Genomic DNA, 18,509 nt, shown 5'->3' with positions numbered 1-18,509 from the left:
TATCTGGGCTATCAGCAGGAATGGAGATAACCCAGTTTGAATACAGACTAGACCTTGAACTTGGCTGCAAAGCCCGTCCTTGCAGGGAGACTTCCGGAGCCTGAAAAAGGAGGTCTAAGCCAGGCTATTTTTAATCAGCCCAGACCCAAATGTCCTTCACGATTGATCCATACAACCTGTCACCACATTCTGCCCCCTGAGCATAGGCCAAGGTGGGCTGTGACTCAGAGGGACACAGCCCTCTGCCCCATCACAACTTCCCTGCACTGCAGAGACATAATCCAGGGGTGCCAGAAATACCTGGAGAAAGATTAGCAGCTCAAGCCCAAAGAGAAGCAGGGGGTACCAGATATCTCCAGAGAAAGCTTGCTCTCTCCTGAAAGACCTCTAAGCTTGGAGTTATCCTGTCTTGAAAGGGAACTCAGGGGCTTATTCAGATGTCAGCTCCTCTTCCCTGCTGCTGAGCTCTGGCAGAACTGAGGTCCTTTATAGATGCTGATGACTATTACAGAATAATAATTCCAAATGTATCAGCATGAATCAGCCCAATATCTGCATTAGCCAAAAAAAAAAAAAAAAAAGAAGCTTTTTTTTTTCCCAAGGAGGCAAAATAATTCTAAGGAAGCAAAAACAATACTGGATTGTTCCAAAGTTTCTGTATATCTCATTCAGAGCTTTCCCTACTGAGTTAACAGCTGATGCCTGTTCAGCAGGAGTGGGAGCTGTCATTTTACAGCTTTTTCACAAAAGCAGAAAGGAAAAACCCATAGTACTGCCTTCCAGAACATTTTCAAAGATGGAGAGGAATTACTTTTTCAGAGAAAAAGGCATTAGGCATTATTTGATGATAACTACATTTCGCAGGTGCTTGTTATGGGGGGGTGCGGAAATCTCATTGATCACGAGCTCCTTGTAAAGATATGGGGCCTAAAGGCCAATGCTGTTCCTCTGATAGCAGCCAGGATACAGAGACAAGCTTTGATCTCAGCTGTGTGTCAATATGACATCAAATGCAGACCTCCAGAGGAACAAGCTATCACTAATGCACACTCTTGATTGATTTAGACAGCTTGTTTTCCTCCTGCTTTCAAAGGCAATGTTGAAATGCTCTTCCCTGCTGGACTTCCCCATTACTCCTAGGGAGGGCAAAAGAAAGCAAAGGAGAAACTTCTCTGGCTGAAATCACAGTGCAAATGAGTGGGGCAGCAGTTACGTCATTTATAACACCAGTGTAGCTAAATATGTCTACTCTCTTCCCAAAATCTGTGAAAATACTGGCATTTTAGTGGTTACATGGGCGTGCTGGCCCCCTGAAGAATCAGAGCCCTCATCTGTTATTGTATGGAGAGAACTGTGGGCAGAGAATGAATGCAGAGTAAAGGCAGGAATCCCCCTGAGTTTTTATTTGGGAATGCTGGCTGAATGATGTGATCAATAAAAGCATCGTGCAAGCAGCAACTTTGTGTGGAATGTTCTTGTGGGTGGCTGCTCCATATAGATTAAGACAGAGAGGGCACTGGACAGCACTGATGCCACATCATGCAGGTGTTAGTTGTGTGGGATCACAGAGAGGAGAAACACCTCTCTGGTGTCTTTGATGGACATTTTTGCTGTTGCAGCTCTCTGAGCTGTGTGAAATACGCTCACTTTGTAACTGGCTGAGATGGTCCAAAATGCTAATTCTGATTTCTTCCTCCAAATAAATCATCAGCACTCATTATATTTGCCACTTGCTGTGCAGCATCCAAGTGTCATGTGGACACTTTTAGAAACAAACTCAGAATGGATAAATTGGCACCTAGAGAATTGTCTTTTGCAATTGATATATGTTATGGTCCGCTGCTTGATTTGTACCTTAAATGCCACAGCTGATCTGTATAGCTTGGGCTTCATTAAGAGAAGCACTAGAATGAAAATTAGAGTCAGCACACAGTGTTTATTTTTCTGCCTTCTGCTTGTGAAATAAAAAGAGAAGAAGAGAGCAAAAGAAAGAAGGGACAGGAAGCTGATGGTCAGTGTCCTGCTAGGACTGTCCTGCTGTCCCTCCCTGTCCTAACAGGGAAGCTGTTGACTCTGGACTACAGGCAGGCCACATTCAAATAATGCACTAAGGTGGTTGAGATCAAACCCATATGCAATTCCCACCATCTGGGAATGCCAGGGGACCAATATCTAACTTGGGCACTGGCAGCAGCTGCCAGCATATATCCCTGCATCATGATCAGAGTAAGTTTTATTTTGTAGAAAAAGTTAGCAGTGGGTGCATTTGGGTGAACAGATGGAGCTGAGGAGTAGCAAAAGTCACATGCCCCTTTCTAACAACAATCCAAGCCTACCAGAAAAAAAAGGATGTGGGTTTTGGTTTCTGTTTTTCCGTGTCTTGCACAGTTAAAATGGAAGAGTCTGTTGGGAAGGCAGTGAGGGAATTGAGGGCAGACGAGCTCACAGCATGAGAAACAAATTGCTCTCTCTCTTAGAGTGCATGGAGCTTGCCATAGGGCCTGCTTGTATAGAGATTGCTCTCTGCCATGCTCCTTAATTGCACATGAAAGCAGCCTGGTCTGAAAGTGTCTTTGCATGTAGTGTTTATAAAGCTTCCCTCGGGAGGGAGGTCAGCCTGTGCATTATTGTACTCGTGGGCCTCTCGGTGAAATCGTGTGCTTCAGGCTGCCCTAGGCCTGGATGCAAAAGGGGTTTGATATTCCCCCAGGCTGGATCTGTTTCCTGAGATTGGAGTATCATCTTTGCACAAATAGAACCACGATAACCTGGGAGATGTGTCCTCCCAGCTCTTACACCTCTGCCCTCTGCAGGGTGTGCTGGGCAGTGCTGTCCTGCCTACCTCACTTCCACATTCATGGGCTGCCAGGTGGCCTTGGACAGAATAACTGATGAATAGATACTTCTGGCTGGAGAGGGAAGATGAACTAGACTTTTTTTGAACCCTTCTCTGCAGTTTGAGAGCCCTTGGAGCTTCCAAGACAGACCAAGTTGGCCTGGAAGATCAGGGCAGACAAAGAGTGGTTTCTTGTTAAAAGTAGAAACGCGCTGCTGCTGCTGTAAATCTGAGAGGTGGATATGAATCTCTCCTGATTCTGATGATGAATCTGGCTCCCTCCTTGTGCTCAGGGAAGGAAAATTCTCTCTAGTTATGAGGATGTTTGTGGAGATCAACAGGCCAGGTTAGGTATTTCTAGCTTCACACATGCACACGTGAACTACCTCCATCTGTTACCAGCTCCACAGAAAATACCCCTGAAGGGCCAGCAACAGCTTCTAGGTAGAGGAAACATCCAAAAACTGCTTGGGAAGGAAGAAGGAAGAGACTGGATTTTTGCTTCTGCTGCTGTAACTAATTTCTAGGCCATTTGTGTTTGTTCTGGTGCTCAGGTTAGGACCCATGTTTGGGTTAGGAAAGAATTACTTGGTATCAGATTTTAGCAGTCTGGTAAGTGCAGTGCAGAAGGGAGTACACAAGAGCAGAAATCTTGCCTAGTGACTATTTTGCACCAGTGTTTAACAGTTCCAGGATTTGGTTTGACTTCAATAGAGTTACAATCCAAGTGTGGCTTGGCTTGGCATGGCTTGGCATGGCTTGATGGACTGTGAATAAAACTTGCTGAGATGGCAGCTTATCTACCACTGAGAAGGAGCTGGTGTTGACAAAAGAGCCACAAGCATCCTCTGCAGCACCTCCAGAAGAGGCTGCTTGGTGGGAAGAAGTCTACAGAGTTTGTTTAGGAGACTGACATGACCAGGAGCACAAGTGGGGAGACTGGTCATGGTACAAGAACAGACTTGGATTTATTCTCAAGAGGGTGACAAGAGAGGCTCTTAGAGGTGGTAAGAGCAAATTTAAATTATCCGTTCCCAAAGAATCCTTTGGGGTAAATTGTATTCACCCCTAAAAGTCTGCACAGAGGTCAGCAGTGATGATCTTGGCAAAATGCTTATTGGTGTCCTGTGACTTTGTGATGGTCCTGTTCCCTTGTAATGCAGCTGCTGATGCATATCGAGTAATAAGAGATTTATTGTGTTTTCCTTAATGCTCCAAGAGCCCTATTCTAACACAGAAGTTAGAAACCTCACTTTGGCTGTAAAAAACCCTCCTGTTATAATTGGATGACATGCTGCTGAGCACTGTAGGTTTGAGGAAAATAGGAAACAGTATGAGAGTTGCTAACCAGAATGGGAGACACACTGGGATTACTGGAGGAGTTATGGAGAAGCCTGTGGGCAGCTAGAGTTCAGGAGGTGCTGGCATCCCATGCTGGAGAGCAGACATACGAGTTAAGGCAGAGCAGGGGACTTGACTGGAGAGAACACCTGAAATAACTAATTGTTCACAAAACAGAAAATGTAAGAGGTTAGTGGGAGTAGGATGGAGGAGGTGGTTCCAAGGGCAAAAAGAAAACAAAAATAGGCTGGGGGAATAATGTTGGCCAGGCTGAGATCTGCCACTTAATAACACTTGACAAAATGCAAATAATTTCTCCTTCCTAAAGATCTGCCAGGGGATGCCTCAGCTATCTGGGGTCAATGATTAACACTCCTACCTCCTTTTCTATTGCTCCATGGAGATGAGGAGCTGGCACACATGTCTGAGGGAGGAAAAAGGTTGCTGTGGACCGTGGAGCAGCAGGATTTGCCAGCTTGCCTCTGACTGCCCAGCCCAGCCCTGAGCTACAGCTCAGCCGGGCTCGTGTTTGACTTCAGCACACGCTGCCTGTGGGCTTTGTAGAGGTGCACAGGGATAATCAGGATTTGGTTTCTGTTTGCTTGCTAATTTCAGCCCCTGCTGTGAGATTTGGATGTTTCTGAGGATTCTGTATTAGCTTTAATGATTAAAAAATTATTTCAATGCTTAGTGAAGAAGATGAATGATCTATCATAGAAGCCGCTTAGCAACAGGACTCATTAAGACACGTATTAGTACAGAAAGATATCCTTGCCCCAGCGCCCTCTTGGAATGACTATCCACTCATCTAAACAAGATAAAGGCCTTTGCTGGCCTCCTGTGAGGCCAGAGGATAAAGCAGTCAAGTGTGAAACAAGATTTCTTGGTTCTTTTTCTGGCTTCAACTATGCGTCAGTATGTGGATCTGGGCAAATCATTTCACCTGCTTCAGTGCCTCAGTTCCCCCACAGGTGAGATAAGCACAACAATGTATAAGCACTCTGGGGAAATGACTTTCAAGTGCCTAAGCTCATTAGAGAAAAAACAACCAGCACAGTGAATAAAACTGCCTCAGCCCCTTGCTGGTAGTTTGTACTAACCACACGGTTCACTTTGTCCTCCTGAAGCCCCACATACAGTTAGCTAATTACAGGGGAGAAAAAAGATCTTCTCCTAGCTCCTTACCACCTGGTGGTAGCCAAGTACAGATGTTAAAACTTGTCATTTGGCTCAAAAGAATTCATTTTAGGCAAAGCATTTCTGGTTATCCTTCATGGAAGGAAAGAGTCTGCCAGTGCTGGGGCAGGATCTAATTTTGCTCGAAGGAACACTGTTAAATACCATGTCTGAGAGGAGAACAAAGTAATACTTTGTGTTTTATTCCCAGAGTCATTCACTGAATCTCTCAGGCAGCAACATTCTTAGGAGGAAAAACAGAAGTGGGGTGGACGAAGCAGGTGTAAGAGCAGACATTTCAGTCCACAGTGAAAAAGGTGAGGCATTCCTGATTCTTTGGCTTACATGCAGGGCACTGAACTTCATATCTGGATGCACAAGCTGTGGTCACACCTTAGTGTGGGGTAAGGGTAAAGGAAACATAAATGACAGGAAAACAAGGGAAGAAAAATAGGTGTAGGTGAGAAACTAAGGTGTGACTGAAAGTGATTCCTGAGGAAGGGAAAGGGAACAGAAGAAATGAGGTTAATGGGAATGCAAAAGGAGGAGAAGGAGGAATGAACAAGGGTGAGGGAGCAGGAGACCAAGTGGGACAGCAAGCAGGAGGCACAGTCAAATCATCTGAGCGCTCTCTGAAGAGATTGCCTATTTTGTTTCTGCCCTTTTTTTGTGTGTGATCTTGCCTTAAAATTGCAGGAATGTGGCGGCACAGCACTGGCACTCTGATTTATTAATTCCATCCCATCCCACAAGCCCATAAAACAAAAGCATCTGTGTTTGCTCAAGAGAAAACCATGAAGGGCCTCATTCACGTCAGAGGTGGAGAGAGAAGCTGGCAGATAGAGGAAAGTCATCGTCTCCTCCTTCCTTTTCACCTTTGTGTGGATCTGGGCTGGGGGAAGGGCCTCGGGAGAGAAGGATCCAGGGGATGAAGGATCAGCAGGGAGAAAGTTAAGATCACCCTGGCATTTGTGCTGGAGAAAGTGGAGGGGAGACACAATGAACACAATGGCTGGACCATGAGGAAGGCAGCCCAGCATAGCAGAGAGGACAAGGTCCCTTGCTGCCAGCCAGGCTCACCCAGCACTGGTCTCTGAAGTGGCACTTTGTGCAGTGTCCCCCCAATGAATGCCAGTCCCGTTGCTGCCGTCACAGGGCTTTCATGAAGCCAAGCACTGTTGCCTAACCCATAGCTATGGACAAACCATAAAAATAAATTGAACCTGCCAGTCATAGATGAAAATACCCCTTTACAGCTGTTTTTAGCTTTCGGAATGAGGGAGGATCAGGGCAAGATGAATGTTAACTATCCTACTTTAATAACTGGGGCATGAAGGGGGAGAGGAGCCAGCAACCTCTACTCCTGCCAGGCAAGGATCAACTGTGCTGTTTCTATCAAAAGGCACTGGAAGATTACTGTTGGGAGCAGAGGACCTTGCTAAAACCCTGCCCTTAAGGACAGTGTCTTTAGAAGCCAGGCTGCCCTGCAATGCCCCAGGGGAGCATCACCTCAGGGTCTGCAAGTTACTGCTGCCTGCCTGGCCTTTGGCTTTTCCTTCAAGTTCTCCCACACAAGGATTGCCGAGGAGCAATCCTGCTTTGCTTAGCAAATCACAGTTCCCATGTGCCCTGTACTCCCACACACAGACCCACCGTGAACTTACAGAACAAGACAACACTGCTGCTCTAAAATCTTTTATCCAGAGCTGAGATTGCCCGACTGCTAACCCTGTTCAGCTCCAAGTAATCCCAGCACTTTGCTTGGCTAGAGGCTGGCTGTACTGGGAATAAATGCCCTTGCTCTCATTGACAAGAGGTAACATCCAAAGAAAACCATTTTCTTTTGCAATGCAGCATTATTCATAGACCAGCACCACATAAAGTTGCCAGGACGTTGGCAGTCTGCTAAAATCCACAACATGGGCAGGGGAAGTGGCAGCGTAAGCACCACTGGACCAGCTCAAATCTCAGCAGAAGTTAACCTGAACCTGCTCCAGCTGACAAAACCCAAGCCTACAAGAGCTAAGTGTCAGCACACAGGCTGGAAAATACTTTTTTTTTGCTTCTGCCTGGAAATTAAAATATGCCCCAGTGATTTTCACTTAAACACGTCTGTGTCCTTTTGTCCTTCATCTTACATTGATCACTGTTGGGGGTTTTGGAAGGTATAAAAAATCCTATGCCAGAGGATGTGAGAGGTTCAACCCTGAAGATCTAAATATCTTTCAAGTCGACTGCCCTGTCCTGTCATGAACTACCCACTATCCATCACAATTCCTACTCTTCCTGAATCCTACACTCAGCACCAGCAGCATCTTGTAGCAGAGTTCCTTATGTCACAATGCACAGCATGGGAAAATACTTACTTTTATCATCAAATTGCTACCTTTCCTATTTTCCTGAATGCTGTCCAGTTCCTCTACTGAGAAAAACTCTGAAGAGAAGAGTTAGAGAAACATTAATACTCGCTCTTCTGTGTTGTTGATTGCTTTGTTTTTCACCCCAATATCCCTCCTCATGTGTCTTCCTGAGCTAACTAACCCCATCTTAAGGAATCTCTCTATGTGTGCCAGGCATTAGTGGGATTTCGTGATCAGAGTAGGGATGAACAGCAAACAAAATCTGAAGGTCCCTTTGCTGGAGCTGTGGATCCCATTGCTCTGTCTCAGCCCTGGGAAGCTGTGTCTCATGAGGAAACTGAGATCACGTTTTATAAATCCCAGGAATTTGCAGAGTGCAATGTTTTCATCTCAGGCAGAAAGATGTCAGACAGCCCCCCACACTGTGTGGTGGAGGAGGCCAGCAAGGTAGCTGACTGAACACTTGGGAGCATTGGCAAAGTAGATAAATTTGGGTTTTAAGGAAAGGCCTTTGGGACCACTAATGTCACATGATAGCAAGCTAGAAGAGACTTCAAACTCTTAATTATGAGCTTGCACAGCCTAAAACAGCATGAAAGATTAAAGGACCAAGTTTTCATAAGTGTGCTGACCACCGATTGAGATGCAGTTTGGAGACGTACCCCAGTTGGGGGATCTGACTGGTGTCCCTTTCAAAAACTGGGCTTAGGCAGTCATGTGTGCACCCGAGATGAGGGTGCTGACAGCCCCAGGTCTCATCCATGCCCTATATTTATTAGTCTTTTCTGGTACTGGTCGGCTTGAAATCACAGTCCTGTTAGGCTGAGCTGCTTCCCAGCAAGTGCTTCCCAGAGAGGCAGGGGCCTCTCGCCTGTGAGACAGATGATCTGGGGCTGTCTCAGCTCTGACGCGCTGAGCTGCCGTGTCTCCCTTGGAAAGAGGGGGTAGTCATCCTGACAAACAGCTCTGTATGTGGGCAGGCAGTGCTCTTAATCACACATGCAGAGTGCTTGGAGATCTTGGGATGGGAAGCGGTGCAGAAAAGCCTAATGCTTATTATTAGGTAGAGAGGCCAGGAGCAAAAAGGGCAGAGTGATTTTAGATTCCTCCAGGGCCCTGGAGGTGTGTGGGACCCAGATTCCAGTCTGGCTTATTACCTCCTTTTTAGGTTCTTCTTTTATTAGGAACAATTAGATACAAGGAGGAAGGGGACAGATATCATCTTTCCTGTGTACATCCTGCAGAGAATAATTGCAGAGCTTTCTCAGAGCAATTTTGCATGCTCAGTAAAGGGCATCTTTGAAGCCTATCAAATATCTCATCCCTTGCAGGCATACATATGAAGGCTTGCAACACACATCTTTATTGCTCCCAAGTATTGTGAACAGCAAAGACCATCAAAAGTGCTTAAGGCGAGGAATAAGAGGCCTTGGAAGTGGTTCCAAGAGGTGGATGGAGCTGTGGGGTGGCTTCTTATGTTTGCAACAGGAACTTTGCCTCCTGAGGCATTGGAGGAAAGCAGGAGGTGACTGTGCACCAGCACCCTGGGAGAGAGGGGCAGCCGAGGCTGGAGTTATGAAGGCACTGAGAAACACTGGATGTGTAGAGCACTGTCACTGGCAGGTGACTGCCGTGGTGAAGAGGGTAGGAAAGCCATCCAGGGGTATAGCTGGAGACAATCCAATGCAGGCTCCTGCCAGCAAGCTGCCTGCTAAGGACAACTTTGGTCTCAGACACTAAGGACATCTCCTGGCCTGCTGCTGAAGCAGGGGAAAGTTTCCTGCCAAAAAGCACCTTTACCAGTGCTTCATAGGCAAGAAGAAAGGATGCTGGGTACACAGGTAACACAGCCTTGAGCTGTCCAGTACAACCTTGGACACACTGCAGGGAAGATGTCATTGGAGAACACAGGCACTAGGCACCAAAATATTCCCAAACCATGGAAAGAATATGAATTTAAGGGCTGTACATTGTGGAAGTGTTTTCTCTCTTGCGTACATTTAGCTGCTGTATAGCTCTGTACAGCTCCCTAGGCAACAGTCTTCCCAGATGACACTGTAACAAAGCCCAAAGGTGCGGGAGCTTGCCTCATTAAAACCCTTGTGGAGGGAGCAAGTGTCCTCAGCCCAAGTGCTTTGTTTTCCATCCCGTGGCTGTTCCAGTGTCTTGCAAGCCAGGCTGAGGCCCTTTGTTGTAAAGGTGGCTGCATCTCAGCTGTGCTCTGTGTCAGCTCGTTGAATTGCTTTGGGATTGCAAGGTTGCCTAGATGATTTTGCTATTATTATCATTATTATTATTATTATTACTACTATTATTTTTACTGCACTCAAAATGTCAAAGAAGAGCTTTAATTTGATCTCACCAGATTCCTGAAACACCAGATACAATGAGTTAGCTGCCCATCTACCTCTGTACCTTAACTGCTCTGCAGAGCCTTAATTCAATGCAGACTGAAGTGCCCTGAAAGCAATACCAAAGTCCCTCCTGGGAGGGACAGGGGGAGGCAGGGCAGGAATCACAGTCATGGAGCTCCTGGCCTCACACTGGGCAGGCACAGCGTGCGCTCAGCTACTGGTGCTGTATCCCTGGTGTGCCTGCCCACAGAGAGATTCCAGGAAACCATGGAGCAGGCACCAAGCAAAGGTGATGGAGCCCCCACATCCTGCTCCAGGGCATGGAGAAAAGGGGATTGGCAGCGTGCACGGCTGCAAACAGATGTGACACAGGCTGTCACATACAGCTCTGCCAGTGGCTTCCTCCTGCCCTGTAACCCTCTCTATTTCCTGAGACAGAGGTTCCCATAATCTCCTGCTGAGGAATCACATTTTAGAATATTGATGGCCTCCCTTTTGTGAGGATCCTATCCTGCTGTCTCTGTGCACCTATCTCCCAGCTTGTGGAAGCGCTATATGGCCCCTGTTCCTAGTCTGTCTGAGGCTATTGAGGTCAATGCCTTGCACTTCTGCTGGCTGTCCAGAGGTACAAGGTGTGAACCTCCCCATCCATTTTCCCCTTTTTGCACCTGATGAGATTTAAGCCCAAGCAGAAGTGGGTGATCAGACTCATGTGTGAAGCTGCTGTACCTTGCTACACTCTCTACATATGTGCTTTGCACAAGGAAGCCTCCTCTGAGTCCAAAAAATGAGCTGAAAGCACCTGCATCGCTCCCTCTCCCCCACTCACTTGCTGAGCTGTGTGGACTTCAAGTTATCGGACGGGTATTTATAGCTTGTCATTATTGCTCTGCTGTGGTGCTGCTTGGAGCTGCCCTGCTGATTCCAACACCCCTTCTCTGCAGCTGCACAGAAACTGCCCCTTGGCAGCCTTCCCTAAGGAGTTACTGAGGAACTGGCTGCTTCTCTCCCGATTTGCAGCACCTTGAGGGGTTTCTCTCTGTCACGCATTAGCTGCTGAGCCTCTCCCTCTCCTCCCCTGACCCGAGGCTGGATGGGTCAGTGGCTGGAGCGGGAGGCCGAAATAAAGTACTTTCCAACTCGCCTAGCAAGATCCACCCCAAGCTGCTCCAGAAAACCAGCAGCTGCATCCCTCGGCAGACACCCGTGTGCGAGGCAGGGGTAGAACCGGGCAGAACTCTTCCCCAAACCTCCTACTCTTGCCCTCTCCCAATCCACATCTTCAGAGCCCCTCACTGGGACGCCCACCTGGGTTCGGTTCCAGCGAGGCTACCTGTGCCTGCACACAATCCCCCTTGTCGCCTTTCTGTAGTTTGGCTTCTCCGCTATTTGTCACCAAGAGGCGCAATGAAACCTCTCCGGGAGCAGCGGCGTGCCCGGGTACCCTTGTTCGGAGATCCCGGCGGCGAGATTCCCGGCTGGACACACACCAGGAATGAAGGCATCTCCCCACAGCTGGAAAATTCCAGCCTGGGATTGGGATGTCGCTCCCCTGGAAGGTGTCCGGACCAAGGTGTGGGGGGATGCAGGGACAGGGGCTCCCCATCAGGAGCGGAATCGGTCCTGGCACTGAGCAGGGATGAAGTTCGGGGATTCAGCTGCCGGTCGCGGGGCAGAGCACCCCTCCAGCGCCAAGCGCGGCCGGACCGCAAGGTCACCGCTGTATCCCCGCCGCTGCTCCCACCCCCAAAGTCCCGGTGCCCGAGCGCGGGGTCTCCCGCTTACCTGGCGAGATGGGCCGGTCACGGCGGAGACGCCGGGGCGCCGGGCGCGGGGCGGCAGCGCACCGGGGGCTGCCGGGGAAGCATCGCCCGCCGCCGGGCGGAGGCGCGTCCTCCCTGCGCCCTGCGAGCGGTACCGGCACCGGGACCGGCCCGTCGGCGCTGCCGGCGGATGGCGGCGCCCGCCTTCAGACGGCGCCGGCGATGCGGCTACGCGCGGCGCGGAGCCGATTTAAGGCCACCCCGTGCCGGGGGTGGGGGGAGCGCCGAGGGCCGCCCGCAGCGGCTCCTGCGCGCCGCGCATCCCGCGGGGCCACCTTAAGCGGGGAAGGGGCGAGCGCGGAGCCAGCGAGGGGGGAAGGAGCGGCGAGGCGGCGACCCGGGCCGGGAACAGCGGGAAAGGCGAGCGGGGCCGGGCACGGCCGCAGCGCTGCCCCCGCCGCCCTCGAAGGGGGAGGGTTCCCTGCCCCGGCCGGCCGCTGCTCTTCCCGCCGAAGGCGAGGGGCGGGATGGTTGTGCGTGCCGAGGATCTCTCTTTGCCGCTGACTGGTGCTGGGGTGATTTCCCGCTCCGGCTGCTTCAAGAAAGAGCCACCTGCGATAGCTACAACCCGTGCGGGTTGGCTATCTATAGGGCAGTCACAGCCCGAACCCAGCGGCCACAATGCTTCTGGAATTTGGTCCCTCACTTGCTGCTTGATGCGCGCATCCCCACTGCGTGCCTCAGTTTCCCTGATGTGGGATGATGGTGATGTCGGTGCGACCGCTTCCCACTGCGGCAGCCGCTGGGCCATTCCTTGCTCTGGCCACATGAACAGCCACAGCCAATGCCTTGTCTGGCGGCCTCTGCCTCGGAGCAGGTTAAATGGGAGCAGAAGACCAGCCCTGTTTCTGTTTTCCCCTACCTACCTCCCTTAGGTGCTGTCCCTCGGCCGTGATAAAGTCACCATGCTGCTCGAAGGGGGGTGTGACAAGCAGCTCTTCCCTCAGGCTCCCAGCTGGGGCTGGATGCGCAGAGGGCAGAGGTGAGGGCTGTCACACCTCAGCTGGGGCTGGAGGCACAGAGGGCAGAAGTGAGGGCTGTCACACCTCAGCCCTGCTGTAGGGGACTTCTCCTTGCACTGGGCTGCACAGCACACATCGATCCCTCCCTTACCCTTCCGAGGGTTGTGACTGCCATATTCCAGGAGTTTCTCCTGGAGAGGTTTCAGCTCTCAGCAAACCATGAGGCGCACAAAGTAGCACAGTCCCAGGCTCAGGTGGGGACTTGTTGATCACGTTTGGCTTCAGGTAACAAAACTCCTGCCATGGGATGCAGTAAACAGGGCAAAATATTTTGAGATCCTTGGCTGGCAAGTGCTCTTGGAGAACAAGAGAAGGCTGCCTTCTCAGAATAGCTGGCAGGTCTTAGCCATGTTTCTTTCTAGAGCAGGCATTTCTGAAAACACCTTGAAAAGAAAGACATCAAGTGACATTTTACAGCCCAAATGACATTTGCAAAGTGGAACGCAGATGCAAACCCAACACAGGCAAGGCCAGGGCCAGTGCCTTTGCTCACCTGCTTCTTCCTTTGCCAAGGGCACATTCCAAGCAGTTGTGTTCGGTGCTCAGAAGGACTATGGCCATGCTCACCTCTACTATGCTTATGGCTGTGCAGAGCCACTGGCTGCATCCTTCTGCACCTCTCCCCCAGCCAGAGCAGGGCATGGACTGCTGCTCTTCACCAAGTGTATTGAGGGCTGCTCTTATTCTGCCCTGGCATCCTAGACTGCCCTTAATGGTAGGAAGCCAGCCATCCATCCATCCATCCATCCATCCATCCATCCATCCATCCATCCGTGTTGGAGGCATGAAGTCCCCAGGTTGCACGGTCAGCCCAGAAGGGTTCTGTGTGCTTGTGGATGAAAGCCAGCGTGTGGGTGTCAGGAAATGGAGAGATGCTTCTCCACAGATGGCTCAGCAGAAGCCTGAATTCCTCTTGCACTGCTGGCAGAAGCATTACCCTGCTCCAAGGATGAGTTAGCTGGGTTGTTCCAGCTCTGCAGCACCTTGATTTTAGGAAAATCCGCACCGAAGAAATTGATTGCCTACGCCTGCAAGGCATTGAATCAGAATTCCCTGGGATAAGGCAGAGACTTTATCCTCCTGTGGCTGGGGGAAGAACTTGAGGAGGAGTTAATTGACTGATAATTAACCACAGGCATCTTGGGTGTTTAGTGAGCTGCAGGCACTCCTTGGGTCAACACCCTGACTCTGGGACCTCTCTAGGAGAGGGTGGTTAAGGACTTTGACTTCTGGGGTTCTCTCTCGAGTGGAAAAGCATGAGGAAGAGAGCAGGTCCAAGGCTGCTGGAAACTGGAAGATCAAACCACTCAGGCTCTGCTTACTCATGCTCCAGGCTCTCCCTTCTTATGTCCACAAGCTTTGACATGGCTGTTTCACTGCCACACACAGAGCCACAATTTAAACACTCTGTCCTATGGTTGGACTGGGGGAGCTGAGAGTTGGCAGTGCAGGAAGATGCCTCCCCTCATACCACAGTCAGAGCTGGCTTTTGGCAAAAGCTGCACGATTCTGCAATGCTGGTGTTCTGGGGCAAGTGGGTCTGTGCAGAGATATTTTTCTCAGATAAAGCATCCACAGTAGATTTATGGGAGGGGACAGTGGAGTATCCAGTGTGCTACAGTCCTCTTTACCCCTCCTGAAGGCAGTGGCTGGGGCAGTCTGTGTTCCTAGCCACGTGGCAGTGGAGCTGCTGCCCTGGTAAGACCTTCCTCCTTCACTGCCACCCCAGCTCTGTCCAGCGCAGACATGTGCAGCAATCCACACTGCAGTGCTCTGGGTGGCAGCTCTTCCCTGGCATGCTGTACTTCCCTAGGCCATCTGCCCCTGTCTCTGCCCACACTTCCTCCACTGAAAGTACAACATGAAACCTCCATCCTGAGGCTGCCACTAAGCTAAGCTCCTTCTCAAGTGATAAGTGCTTCGAGATCCTGGGAGAGATGCTGTTGGAGAGGGTAGCTTACAGGTGCAATCTGTGTGCAATTTATTCCTGCAATATGCTTTTCTTGCTTTTTCACTGCCATGCTCTAAGGGGCCTGATGCTGTGTCAGCCTTGAGGCAGACCCACAGACCACATCCCTGAATCTTGCAGCAGTAAGTCACAGAGGAAACACTGTGGAAAATGCTCACTGACTCGTGCTGCAAAGGAGGAAGCCGTGCTGCAGCACTGTAGCCTCCTGAGGTCTTACTCCATCTGGGCTGAGTGGCTGCAGCTGCTCCCCACTCTCCCAGCTCACCTCTCCTGTTGCAGCTCTCAAAAGCAATGCATGGTGCAGCGTGTGTGTCTGAGGCACCTTGTAGGATTGGGGGAGCAAGTTGTTCACACTTCCCACCCTTCCTTTTGACAGGGGATTTGGCAACAGGGCAGCAGGGACCTTGCTGGTGTCCTCTGCTGAGGGAATGTGTGTGGTGCTGTGCTGTTGGGACCATCTGTTCACAGCTGTGCTGAGTGAGAACTTGCCTCTTCAGTGCCCTCAAGGCAGGGGAGCCATTGCTGATTCCCTGCTGGCATGCTGTATTTCACAAACAAAAGGTGAGGAGGAGCTGGCAGCAGCCCCGGAGGACAGCACACAGGGGATGTGGATTTGGGAGGGAAACCTTCTGAAAAGGTCAGTCAAGAGTCATGCCCACACCTGACATGGCCTGTGAAGCATTGCTAGGTAGTGGCATCACACTGTCTCTGTGAATACAAATCTCAAAACATTGCAGACTAAAGTGAGTAAAACCTTCCCTCTGAATTGGGAAGGTGGCACCCTTTCTGCTGAGAGGGAGGATAAGCCCTGGAGAGAAGACAACTTGTTCCCTCAAAGTCACCCCTGAAATCCATATCTGAGGGATGCAATGAGACACCAGAGGTCTTGCCTGCCAAGCCCCTCCCTGGTCAGGCTACATTCAGCCCGAGGGTATTTTCAGAGAGCTTGCTGGGCTGTCTTCTGCCTAGTCCACACTGCTGCCCAGGACAGGTGCCCTACCCAACTCCTTCCCTTCCCAGCTTCTGGATGTGGTTAAAGAGTAATGGCAGGGGATGAGGAGGGGTGTCAGGTGCATCTCTTCCAAGGTCCAAAGCTGCAGCAGGGCCTCTCTCTCTCTCTCCTCATTGTAAATCTGCCTGAGAATATGTGTGGCAGAACAAGCAGTCCTTGATCTAAAATCTGCCATCCTTTGAAGAACCTGTGCTTCAGCAAAGCAGCCAGCAGTTGCTGCCTGAAGAAGGCTGAAAAGCCACTCTGCAAAGCTCTGCAATTTCATTTCTCTCCCCCTTGAAGCACCAGAGCTGTACACTAATCAAGCTATTTCTGCTACAAGCTTGGGAGGAAAGAAAGAGAGATTGTTAGTGTTAATGCTATTTTTAAATACTTTGCAGACTCTTGAATAGGATGATGATGGGGGCCGGGTAAGGACCCAGACAGAGACAGATTGATGTGTGGTAAACACATCTGCTATTCTGCAGTTGGGAGGCAGCTCCTTCAGCAGCACCACTCCAAAGGTGCAGCCAGGAGCTGCTGTGAGGGCTCTGCTCACAGCCTCTGACAGGGCTTTGCCTTGGTGCTTCCAGTGCTCTCTGCTCCTTCCTCAGCCACCTGCAGGGCAGTGTCACTGCAGAGGGGCTTAGAGCCTGCAGCCTCCCAGGAATCAGCTTCCAGTGGCACAGCATGTGCCAGGGTTGTGCCTGCAGGCCAGAGCCCTCACACACCTTCTCTGTGGGGGGAGAAATTGCCTGCTTTTGCCTGTACCTTGCACCCTGGGGATGGGGTCTGTCCATGAAAGGCTCAGAGAGCCTGAGTGACTGTCTTCCCTCAGATCCTCCTGCCCACCAGCTAAAGAAGTGCAGATCTAAAGAAAGTCTCAGGCTTTGGTCTCATTTCTGCCGGAGAGAATGTTCCCATGTGATAGGGAGAGAAGAGGATGGGAGCAGAGAGGTGAGAAGGAGGGTTGTACTGATGGGGAAGTTTAAAGAAACCCTGAACCATTGAGCTGTTTGGACAGGGGCTTCATGTGTGTCCCAAAGATGGCACTTCAGCATTCTGCCTCTCTGGAAAAGTTTTGCAAAGGGAAGATATGATTTACCTTTTGGTGGATTTATGACCCATTCTTTAGTGTCAAGCAGAGAGCTTTATCCTGAGGGTTGATCTCTATAGAATGGCTGAAAAAAGGAAGATGCTCTCTGTTAAACTGTCAGCTTTAAGAATTATTTCTGTGCCATTCTGTCAGTCCTTCTCCATTAAATTCTATAAGGCTTTTCCTTAAAGGTAAGTAACTGCTTTTGTAAGAAACTAAGTCTTAAGTGAGCTATCTGTTGAAAGCATGGATGGATCCTCCATCCCATTACAGTGAATCGATGCACGAGTAGTTTTGAAAGCACTGTCACAGAGACCCTGACCTGGACAAGGAGATGTTGCCACTCCACACACCCTGACCACAGCAGATCTCTCTGCACTGCCATCCCTAACAGCCAGTATTAATCTTGCATCCAGAAGGATGTGAACGGCCCTGCTTTCCATAATCACTCTACTGACAGCGATGTCAAATCCTTTTTCCAAAAGCCGATCGTGACACGTCCTTTGTCTGCTCCTTCTGGGAGGCGGAGGGAGCTGGGGGTGGAGAACAGAGGGCAGTTGTCACCCAGCTCCTCGGCTATATGAGAAAGTGGCTTCTGTTTCCGAGCTTCTCTCTGCTCCACATCTTTCATCGCCATCGAAAGGAACAAGACTTTCTTTTGTGCGAGGGGAATGAATGGTCCGTGCGAGGGTCAAATAGCACCGCCTGCCCAGGCTGGGGCCTGCCTCACACAGTATGGGCTTGTCCTGGGCACACACAATCGCTGCCAGTTGTGTGTGCCCCCAGGCTGGCCTTCCCTCCTGGCACTGGACACAGGGGGCAGAGTCCATGCATCCATCCAGCCACGGGAGGAGGCGAATGGCAGGGCAGTACTGCCCTCTGCAACATCCAGTGCTGCATCCGTGCAACATCTAGTGGCTGGGGAGGGCTTTTCTGCCCTTGGTGTCCTCCACTTGCTGGGTCAGTGCTTGAATGCAAGTCTAAGCATGCCAGCATAGCCAGCAGTTCCATGTAGTCACAGCTGTGAAGTCCTGTATGCAAAACCTACATGTGGAGGTCAGATAGGAAATTTCTCTTGATGTGGTGATGTTCTGATCTGGGTAGCAGCTCTAGTTGCGATTTTTGGTCTTTAAATGAGAGGCAGCCACAAATCCCTATGGATTCTCCAAGTTAGCCACATGCCTCCTCCAACACAAGCATGCAGAGTCATCTCATAAATGTGACAGAAGCTTTTGATCATTGTCTGCTAGAACAGAATCTGCTTCCTGCTGTAGGTTATGCATCACAGAAAGATGCATGCTGGTCTTTGCTGGTGAACACTTAGATGTTTGTTCATCCGGCCTTCTGGTGCGTGTGGGGCCCTCTGACTACGTCAGCTATTGATGCCACCCTTCTGAGGCTGGGTAGTCAAGTCTGGGCAGAGCCTTCTCTCTTAGGAGGGCTGAATCTGTTGATGAGAAAGCAGAATTTCTGAGGGCAGAGAAGTACATGGTGTCCAGTTTTTAGTGGAAAAAGCAATGTCTTTTCCTCTAAGCCTGCAA

The 18,509-nt window shown here is 50.2% G+C and overlaps 1 protein-coding gene across 3 annotated transcripts in view; it reads right to left on the bottom strand.

Moving 5' to 3' along the window:
* The window catches only part of LOC102070946 (galactosylgalactosylxylosylprotein 3-beta-glucuronosyltransferase 1), a 31,871-nt gene extending 19,271 nt beyond the window's left edge, over positions 1-12,600 (bottom strand). Inside the window, exon 1 of one of the 3 annotated variants that reach the window (XM_026792821.2) lies at positions 11,853-12,600. The gene's annotated coding sequence lies outside the window, so the exon portion shown is untranslated. The remainder of the gene's footprint in view (positions 1-11,852) is intronic. The other 2 variants (XM_005486126.4, XM_026792822.2) reach the window with 2 other exon arrangements.
* Between the last annotated feature and the right edge of the window lie 5,909 nt (positions 12,601-18,509).

The sequence above is a fragment of the Zonotrichia albicollis genome, chromosome 2, assembly GCF_047830755.1.
Source record: "Zonotrichia albicollis isolate bZonAlb1 chromosome 2, bZonAlb1.hap1, whole genome shotgun sequence".
Classification (NCBI taxonomy): Eukaryota; Metazoa; Chordata; class Aves; order Passeriformes; family Passerellidae; genus Zonotrichia; species Zonotrichia albicollis.
This window is presented reverse-complemented; position numbering and strand designations above follow the sequence as displayed.